Source organism: Carassius gibelio, chromosome B3 (assembly GCF_023724105.1).
Source record: "Carassius gibelio isolate Cgi1373 ecotype wild population from Czech Republic chromosome B3, carGib1.2-hapl.c, whole genome shotgun sequence".
Taxonomy (NCBI): domain Eukaryota; kingdom Metazoa; phylum Chordata; class Actinopteri; order Cypriniformes; family Cyprinidae; genus Carassius; species Carassius gibelio.
In genome coordinates, this window is record NC_068398.1 from 6735334 (window position 1) to 6746124 (window position 10791).

The following is a 10791-nucleotide window of genomic DNA, read 5'->3' on the forward strand; positions in this document are numbered from 1 at the left end:
AGACCGCAGCGCTGGAGTTTCAGAAGAGATCTCAGTAATTGCTCAAACTGTGCTCGGATTAGACAGGATAATGAAAACTGAATCACAAGACTCAGTGTGAACTGAAATATTTCTCATCAAATGATCTGAGCTGCTCCACATTCATTTTACAGCTCTGGATTCTTACTGGATGATGACCAGTTACACATTTGTTTATATTTCTTCTTATTGGTATTCATTAAAAATATAATTTCTATATTATATAAAATATATACAATTATAGTAATACAAATAAAATCTAAGATCTAGGAAACAATGCTATTTAAATGAAATCTAACTGAGATCCTTTCTATCACCTGAGCAATGCCCGAGTGGTCACATGCTCCTCTGAGAGGCCTGTTCTCACACAGAGGTGAGCTGTAGATGAGAAGGCCATGAAGACGTCATGTAAGTTCAGGGCTTGGACTGGTTTGTGCAGCAAGGAGTCCGGCGCTAGATGAAATGCAGTCGATGACTAAACTCTGCTGAAATCACAGTCAACCATCAGAAGACGAGATTAACACACACCTGCTCGCTGAGGGGTAGATGAACCGCCGACTCAAAACACACACACAAAGGGATGCTGCCAAACGACTAATTAGCAAACAATGGACGGATGAGAGCCACTTCTCCAGCAGCTCTGCTGATACCTGCCTTATTTCTATTAGCGCTGAATCATATTTCCCCAAAGCTCTGCAGAGATCAGAGAGGCCTTACATTCGTGAAATCATACTGACACAATGTTTTCATCAGCACTTGCTCAATATAATCACGATCTGAAACAGCACTAAGATAAGCTGCCTGTCAGTCAAATGTATTGATTCTTTGATTTATCAGCAAATAATAATAATAATAATAAAAGCATTAATACATTAATAAAATATCCAATCAATTCGCCAACAAACCAGCCATAAACCAATAAATGGACACTAAAATGTAATCAAACAATCAATGAGCATCAACCATCAACTAACCATCCATTAATTTGCAATTAATATAATATAAATATTATAACAATATTAATACATATATAAAAATAAATTCAGTAAGCACCAACTGATTTTGGCTCACATTTAACAAAATGCACCAATTCATCATCTCAACAAATTATAATATTTCATAAGACCAAAAAAAAAAACCTTTTTAGTGAATTGTTGGCCTTCTGGAAAGTATGTTCATTTACACGTGTACTCAATGCTTGGTAGAGGCTCCTTTTGCTTTAATTACTGCCTCAGTTCAGTGTGGTATGGAGGTGATCAGTTTGTGGCACTGCTGAGGTAGTCTGGAAGCCCAGGTTTCTTTGACAGTAGCCTTCAGCTCATCTGCATTTTTTGGTCTCTTGTTTCTCATTTTTCTTTTGACCATACCCCATAGATTCTCTATTGGGTTCAGGTCTTGTGAGTTTGCTGGCCAGTCAACACCATTGTCATTTAACCAACTTTTGGTGCTTTTGGCAGTGTGGGCATCTTCAAAAAGCTGGTCAGCAGAAGGAAGGATGAAGCGATCCAAAATTTATTGGTAAACGGGTGCAGTGACTTTGGTTTTCAAAAAACACAGTGGACCATTGCACCAATCATCACAGACTGTAAAAACTTATCATTGGACTTCAAGCAACTTGGTCTTTGAGCTTCTCAACCCTTCCTCCGGACTCTAGGACCTTGGTTTCCAAAAAAACTTGCTCTCATCTGAAAAGAGGACTTTGGACCACTGGGCAATAGTCCAGTTCTTCTTCTCCTTAGCCCAGGTGAGATTCCTCTGACTTTGTCTGTGGTTCAGGAGTGGCTTAACAAGAGGAATATGACAACTGTAGCCAAATCCCTTGACATGTCTGTATGCCTTGACCCGAGCCTCAGTCCATTCCTTGTGAAGTTCACTCAAATTCTCGAATTGGCTTTGCTTGACAATCCTCATAAGGCTGCAGTTCTGTCGGTTGTTTGTGCATCTTTTTCCTTCCACTCAACTTTCTGTTAACATGCTTGGATACAGCACTCTGTGAACAGCCAGCTTCTTTGGCAATTAATGTTTGTGGGTTACCTTCCTTGTGAAGGATGTCAGTGATTGTCTTCTGGACAACTGTCAGATCAGCAGTCTTCCCCATGATTGTGTAGCCTGGTGAACCAAACTGAGAGACCATTTTGAAGGCTCAGAAAACCTTTGCAGGTGTTTTGAGTTTATTAGCTGATTGGCGTGTAACCATATTCTAATTTGTTGCGATTTTTTGTTAAATGTGAGCCAAAATCATCACAATTAAAATAACCAAAGACTTAAACTACTTCAGTCTGTGTGCACTGAATTTATTTGATACACAAGTTTCACAATTTGAGGTGAATAACTGAAATAAATATACTTTTCCACAGCAGTCTAATTCATTGAGCTGCACCTGTGTGTGTGTGTGTGTGTGTGTGTGTGTGTGTGTGTGTATATATATATATATATAATACTGAATGGTTTAATACAAATAAATATATATATTTTTTAACTAATTAGAAACTAATTGAATTTGATTCATTAAAGATTTAAAAAAGTTGTATATCTTCATCATTAGACCCAGTAAGGTGTAGTTGAGGTTGTCCAGCTGTGATCATGTAAACACAGGGTGATGGGGCTGGTAATGAAGGCAGTGTTTCTGCAGTCAGTAACACCGGTGCGTGTGGGAGGGGAATGTAATGATGGCGTGTCTGTGTTTTTATAATGCTGCTGTCAGGAAGAGCCACTGATCTCATTTCCTGCGGCGTCGGTGATGAGTGCATTCGCTGACAGGTGAAACTCTCTCTCTGCTGCTTTTATCTCTTGAGAAATCTCAGGTTTCTATAGACATTTATGAATTTAATAACTCAACAATTATTCTGCGTCAAAATGGGAGTTGACAGATACCTCGATCCAGTCACAGTTATTAATATGCCAGAGAGGAAACACACTGGGATTCTAACAGCTATAGCAGATGTGTTGACAAAACTTTCTTTAACTCTATAGTCTAAACTAAACTAGAGACAGCAGACTGACCAATCACAATCAAGAATGCCGGAGAGTCATGCAATAAAATGTTTTATGCTACCGTTGAATTAAAACCATTTTCCCAATGAAAGTCTTTGGTGCATATGAAAAACTTTATTTATTAAATAAATGATTTAATGTTTTTTTTTTCCCTCCAAAATAAAAAATTTCCCCTGAAACCCATTCTTCCCGATGTCACTAAGGCCACATGAGTTTGACCAATAACCATTAACACTGCATAACATTCACAATTGTGTGTGTGTGTGTGTGTGCACAGCTCTGTGTAAAACTGTGAAGGAGACACTCACTCCAGCACCAATCCCATCTCACCCCTCTCTGTGATGGAGAACTTTAATATACCTTCTAGAGGACTAATTTAATTTCACCTGATATTTCCATAAGCAGCTCACCCCCCTGCATGCGAGACGGAGAAATCATGAAGTTGATGGATCTCATCTCCTCTCTTGTCTCGCTTTATCTCCCCTCCTCTGCTTCTCTTTATATCAAACACAAAATTAAGTCTTCTGTCAATGGCTGGGCCGTTGGAAACAGTCATTAAGCTTCACCGTAACGAGACATTCAGATGATTCCTGTCTAAAAATAAACCCAATAAAGGTCAGACCTTTGCGTTTCATCACTGTCTGTTTAAAACAGCACATAACCATTGAACGATTGAATGTTTTCTCTCATATCTGCTCTCTGTGAGTTTGAAGCAGATGGTGGTGTAAAGCAGCACGGAGCGCTTTAATACACTACAACTATCCTCGAGATGCTGCGATCTGTCTGAGAGACAAACACAGAGACTGATGGAGAGAGCATCTCTCAGGATCAGCGAACAGACGCTTCACATTTCTGAAACACGAGCTCCGGCGGCGAACAGGTCAGCAGATACTCAGCAAACTCACGGCTTTCATCAGACAGAGATAAAAGCGAAGAGGGAAACCACTACGCTTCAAACATCCTGACAAATCAGATTAGATCTCAAGTGTTTCTTCTGAATGGCAAAGGGACGAAGTGGGAAACAACTGGATGTAGAAAACTCAATACGAACTCAAGCATTTCTCATCAAAATCTTCCGTCTGGCTGCAATATATTTATAGTGTCTCTCTCCCAGTAGATTTTTGGAAAAACATCTGAGGAGAACTGAGAAATGAAGAATAACTCTGATAACTGATCTCTCAACAGAAGCTGCTGAAATGCTCAAAATGGAAAGAAATTAGCACAAAATAAAAAGAGATAGAGAGATATCAACAATGTCTCAAATTTTACTCAGATTTGCTAAGATACTAGTCAAAATCTTCTTTCTCCTAATAGATTTTAGGAGAAACATCTTGAGTTTGATACAGAGACATAACTGAGGAATAATTTGTTCCTCTCATCACTGTCTTGCAACATAATTTCCAGAAACAATCAAACTAGAAGAGAAAGTAGATCTGTGTCATGCCTCAGTTTTTCTCCTAGATCTCAGTGACATTAAACTGAGATTTGAGCAAAACTCATCTGCTTCTCAGTTGTTTCTCCTGACAAAAGAGAGAGAGAGAGAGACTCAAATAATCTCACACATCTTCTCTAGAGTTAAAGTGTCTCAAACTGTGCTCATATTTTCAGAGACACCAAGGTCAAGAAAGAAATATCTGAGCTGAGACATAACTGAGCAATAAAACGTTCCTATGATCTCTGTCTTGCAACATAAGTTCCAGAAACACACACTGGAAAGAAAAATCACAAATGGGATTCTAATTAATTTCTCAATTGTTTCTCAATCAGATTAAATAGAGACGTTTGCTGAAGTCACCTCCTTCTCAGATGTTTCTCCTGACAAAAAGACCCTAGCAATCTACTCTAAAGTTTTCAAAGAGATCTCAGCCATGTCTCAAACTGTGCTCAGATTTACCAAAGTCAGTCTTCAAAAGTCACTGATATCAGTGTGAATTCAAACGTTTCTCATCAAAATCTTTCAATATCAAATAATCTGGCTGCTATCCATATTTTCTTTTCCCTAGATAATTTTAAGAGAAACATCTGAAGAAACTGTGTTCCGATTAGCCAAGACACTGAAGTCTGCAAAAGTCAATGCAAACACCAACATTTCTCATTAAATTCTCTCACATATGGCTATTTTCTGTCTCCATACAGATTTTAGGAGAAACATCTGACATGATACTGGGACATACCTCATAAATCAGTATTAAAACTTTTTACTCTGATTACTGATCTTTCATCATTAGATCAAAAACACTATCATTTCACAGAAAAATAACAAATGAGATTTCTTTAATGTATCAATTGTTTCTACTTTCAATGCGATTAAATTAAGACTTGAGCAAAGCACTCCTGATTATCAGACGTTCCTCCTGACAAAAAGAGCCCAGTTATCTCACGTGTCTCCACTAAAGTTTTAACACTCTCAAACAGTGTTTTCCTTCTTTCTATCATATTTCTATTAGATTACCTGGAGACTTTTACTGAATCTCCTGCTTCTCAAATGTTTCTCTTAAGAAAAGGACCCCAGTAATCTCATACATCTCCTCTAGAGGTTAACCAATAGGTCTCCACAAAGTCTCAAACTGTGCTCAGATTTACCAACCTGAGCTGACAGGTTTAATGAGAAACATCTGAGAAAATAATGAGACGTACATATAGAGAAATTCATTAAATGTTGAAAGATGTTTCTCTTGACAAAAAAAGAAATCTCACACGTGTCTCCTCTAAAGCTTCAGAAAAAATCTCAAACCGAAGTCTGCAATCAAGTCAAAGATCTTGAGATGAACTCCAACATCAAAATCAAATATACCACAATCATTTGACAGCTCTAGACTCTTTTTATTCCTTCAAACTGAAGCTCCTGATCTTTGAAGGGGGAAACCTTTGAGAAATAATGTTTTCCTCCGGGAATGAGCTCCACAAACAATCAAACAGAAATCTAGCAGCGTTCAGATTCAGCCAGCGGTCAGCATGTGTGTGTGTGTGTGTGTGTGATGAAGAGGTTGCTGTACTCACTGTGTGTGTGTGTGAGGGGTGTAATCTCCTCAGTGAAGTCGTCCGCAGGGTATCTCCCTCCTCCTCTTCCTCTGATGAAGAGCTGCAGGAAACACACGGCAGTCTGGAAACAAGGACAGCACGGGAATGAGAGAGTGTGTGTGGGAGAACGAGAGAAAGGAAGAGAGAGAGAGAGAGAGAGAATGATTGGTCTGTTGCTCCATGAGAGGGAGTGTGTGTGTAGATGGAGAGATAGATGATCTCACGTCAGACAGATCAGTGAACGTTACTGTAATGTTTGAGGTGATGCAAGCATACATTCTGAAACAAATAGTTCTGGCTCTGAAATCACCTGAAGAAAATATATATATTCAATATACACACATACATACTAGTGTTCAAAAGTTTGGGGTCGCTAAGATTTTTAACAGAAGACTCTTCAGCTCACAAAGGCTGCAATTATTTAATTAAAAATACAGTAAAATCAGTAATATTGTGAAATAATATTACTATTTTAAATAAGTGTTTTCTATTTGAATATATTGTAAAGTGTAATTTATTTCTGTGATGTAAAGCTGTATTTTCAGCATCATTCCGCCAGTCTTCAGTGTCACATGATCCTTCAGAAATCACTCTGATATTCTGATTTGCTGCTCAAGATACATTTCTTATTATTATCAATGTTCAAAATAGTTGTGCTGCCGAATATTTTTGTGTGAATTTTTCAGAATGATTTGCTGAATGGAATGTTCAAAAGATCAGCATTTTTTTTTAAACAGAAATCTTTTGTAACACTACTAAAGTCTTTGCAGTCTCTTTTCATCAATTGAATGCATCATTGCTGAACAAAAGTATACATTTCTGAACAGTAGATGTGATTTTCTAGCATTTAGATGCGTCTCCGTCTGTGTGAATTTTTCCATCTGTTTTATCAACCGGCAGGTAAAAATCATGCATTCTGATTCTGATCACTTCGTAAAGTAAGAGTACAGAGAGAATGACGGAAAAAGACATTACAAGAGAGATGAAGCAGTGTGAAAGAGGAATGTGAATGTGAGATTCCCGATCGCGCTCACACACACGCACACACACACACACACACACACACAAACACACACACACAAACACACACACACCCACCCACACATAGCCGGGTTATCATCCTAAATGGCTCCAAATTCAATTAAAAAGAGGAACTGCCAATTAGAGGTGTGTTATGAACCGAGAACAATGAAATAACCCGTGATTCATCGGCTGGAGCTCCCGGAGGGACTCATCCATTCACACACACACCTGAACAAACATATGCATGTCTGCAAACACACTCGCTTGGCATTTACCTGTTTCTCAGCCGAGTCAGCCAGCCTGCGGCAAGAACACAGCGAGAAAACACACACACACACATACATGTTAGTAAACCAGACGGAAATAAACTCAGACAGACTCGACTTCCCGATTCTGATCTGTGAAATAAACACGTGTATATTTGGTGCAGTGTTGTATTGGAATCATTCTTAAATTACCCACAATGCATCTGCATGATGAACGAGAGGCCCAATGACAGATTGAAGATCAATTTTGCATCAGTAAGGCAAAGGAGAGCTTAATCTGTGACTGGATGGGGTCAGTAGCCTACATTTTTATTCTTTTTTTTTTTCTAAAAAAAAATTAAAACTTATTCAGCAAGGATGTCTTAAATTGTTAAGAAGTGATAGCAAAGATTTATATTGTAAGAAAAGATTTACATTTTGAATAAATGCTGTTTTTTTTTTTACTTTTTTTGCAGTTTACCCAAAAATATTTGGCTGCACAACTGTTGCCGACATTGATAATTCTAATAATAACTCATAATACCAGACTGATTTCTGAAGGATCATGTGACACTGAAGACTGGAGTAATGGCTGATAGGAATTCAGCTCTGCATCACAGGATTAAATTAGATTTGAATGTATATAAAACAGAAAAAAATATTTTACATCATCATAATATTTTACCATATAATTTTTTTTCAATGCATTTTTTATCAAAAACATGCAGCCTTGATGAGCAGAAGAAACTCCTGTGAAAAAAAAAAAAAAAAAAAAAAAAAATATTATTACAAACTTTTGACTGATAGTGTGTGTGTGTGTATGTACAACCCGGTCTCACGGCAATTCGTACACTTTTCACAAGGTGGCTTATTCGTACGAATTCGTACGACCATGCGCATCTTGTCAGTAAAGCCGGTTCTCTAATCAGCGGGTAATTCCATCAGGTGCGTGATTTCACATAGAGCAGCTGTTACTACACAGAGCCGTTGTTAACTGAGAAATCACGCACCTGATGGAATTAACTGCTGATTAGAGAACCGGCTTTACTGACGAGATGCGCATTAACGATCCGCCAATCGTGATCGGAGCACCCCTAATATATATATATATATATATATATATATATATATATATATATATATATATATATATAATAAACTGAGAAAAATACAAATAAAAGCTCTTTCAAAATGAAATAGTAAAAACTATTTTATTTCAAATTAAACTTAAAATAATTTTGGAAAAAAACATATTTAAAGGAGGGGTGAAATGCTCGTTTTCACTCAATCTCCTGTTAATCTTCCCTTACGAAAATTAACCACGGTTTTACTACAAATAAAACCAAAAAACCATGGTTACTGTAGTTAAACCATGGTAACCACAAATTAACCATGGTTTTGCTATATTAACCATAGTTTAACCATGGTATTTGTAGTAAATCTGTGGTTTTACAAATGGCAGTCAATACGCCAAAAAACCATGGGTTACTACAGTTTTACTATAATAAAACCATGGTTATTTTTCGTAAGGGTTGAGTACCTATAGAGTAGTACTGCATCCTTCATAACTCCAAAAAGTCTTTAGTTTTATTATATTCATAAGAGAAAGATAGTCTGTACCGATTTTTCCCGGAAAAACACGACCGGCTGGAGGCGTGACGTGTGGGCGGAGCTAAAGAATCACGAGCGCCAGTAGGCTTTTGCGTTGAGAGCGTTTGGAAGCTGTGACATTATCGTGAGGAAAAAACCATCATCCAAAACAAACCATGGCTAACAGTCAGATTCAGCCGTTTATTTATGATCCAGAATCAGATCCCGAGGCTCTCCTGGGTCCTTTCTGACGCTCCTCGCACTCGCTCCGAGTGGGGCTAGAACCCGGGTGTCCCAAAAGTATGTTCCTGCACAACCGGAGGCTACAGATTCAGGACCGCAGATCTGGGCTGCAGTTCTAGGACCCTAGTTTTTCCTGACAGCGCCACCTACCGTACTGGCCAATATAGCAATGGCTGCAGTTTCAGGAACGCAGTTCTAGTATCCTGTTGGTTTAGTTTGCAGTCACGTTACTTTGTATATAGCATCAATATATGAATCTCAGTAGCATGTTTTTAAATGTGATTTTTGATTCAAAATGCAGCAGAGTTAAATTACTAAGTGTGCTTTGAGTCACAATTTACAATTTTTTTACATGAATTTACAAAAAATATTTTAAAAGTTGTTGAGAGGCAAGACACAAGAATGATTCAAGAATGTTTATTTATATACATATATAAATACATACATATATATATATTATAGTTCAGACCAAAAGTTTGGACACACCTTCTCATTCAAAGAGTTTTCTTTATTTTGATGACTATGAAAATTGTAGAGTCACACTGAAGGCATCAAGGGCTATTTGACCAAGAAGGAGAGTGATGGGGTGCTGCGCCAGATGACCTGGCCTCCACAGTCACTGGACCTGAACCCAATCGAGATGGTTTAGGGGTGACCTGGACCGCAGACAGAAGGCTAAAGGGCCAACAAGTGCTAAGCATCTCTCGGGGAACTCCTTCAAGACTGTTGGAAGACCATTTCAGGTGACTACCTCTTGAAGCTCATCAAGAGAACGCCAAGAGTGTGCAAAGCAGGAATCAAAGCAAAAGGTGGCTACTTTGAAGAACCTAGAATATGACATATTTTCAGTTGTTTCACACTTTTTTGTTATGTTTATAATTCCATATATAATTCCACATGTGTTAATTCATAGTTTTGATGCCTTCAGTGTGAATCTACAATTTTCATAGTCATGAAAATAAAGAAAACTCTTTGAATGAGAAGGTGTGTCCAAACTCTTGGTCTGTACAGTATATACATGTCATTTTTGTGACAACGGCACCAAAGTGAACCCCTTTTCCATCAGTTGCTGCATGGATAGAATGGCTGTAGGCTTCAACTTTAGAGAAAGAGAGAGCGAGAGACAGAGAGATAAATAATAAACATTTGTTTAACATATTCAACTGGAATATATATATATATAAAGTGAAAGTCCTTGCAGCATGTGGTGCATCTCTTCAATTCGGGCAGGGATCTCCCTTTTTGGATTGTTATATGTATCTTGGAAAAGAGAGAGTGAGAGATCATGAAAATATCCCTAGTGCCTTTATTAATCATCTGTCCTACAATGAGCCTAATCGAATCCATAAAATCACTTCATATTGGCCATGCAGAACATGACAGAAACTAACACATGATAGCAATGTATAACTGTATGTGGAGTAGACCTGCAGATTAGGCCAAATTGTAACAAACTATTAAAATTGCCAAATGCCTCATTTATCATTGCAAAACAATGCCAAAACAACAGGCTAAAACATACTGCAACTAGGCAGTCAGTTCAGTTTAATTATGAAATATATTTTATACATAAATATGGTAAAACAGTGACTATTAAGCCAGTATTCACACTAATACATTAAGCTGCAGGTAAATCTTACAAACCTTACATCAACCA

The 10791-nt window shown here is 37.8% G+C and overlaps 1 protein-coding gene across 1 annotated transcript in view; it reads right to left on the reverse strand.

The window, feature by feature from the left end:
• Positions 1 to 7484, reverse strand: part of rbfox3b (RNA binding fox-1 homolog 3b) — a 209978-nt gene extending 202494 nt beyond the window's left edge. Inside the window, exons 1-2 of the mRNA XM_052552215.1 lie at positions 7332 to 7484; positions 6013 to 6115 (exon numbers count right to left, since the gene is read on the reverse strand). The gene's annotated coding sequence lies outside the window, so the exon portion shown is untranslated. The remainder of the gene's footprint in view (positions 1 to 6012; positions 6116 to 7331) is intronic.
• Between the last annotated feature and the right edge of the window lie 3307 nt (positions 7485 to 10791).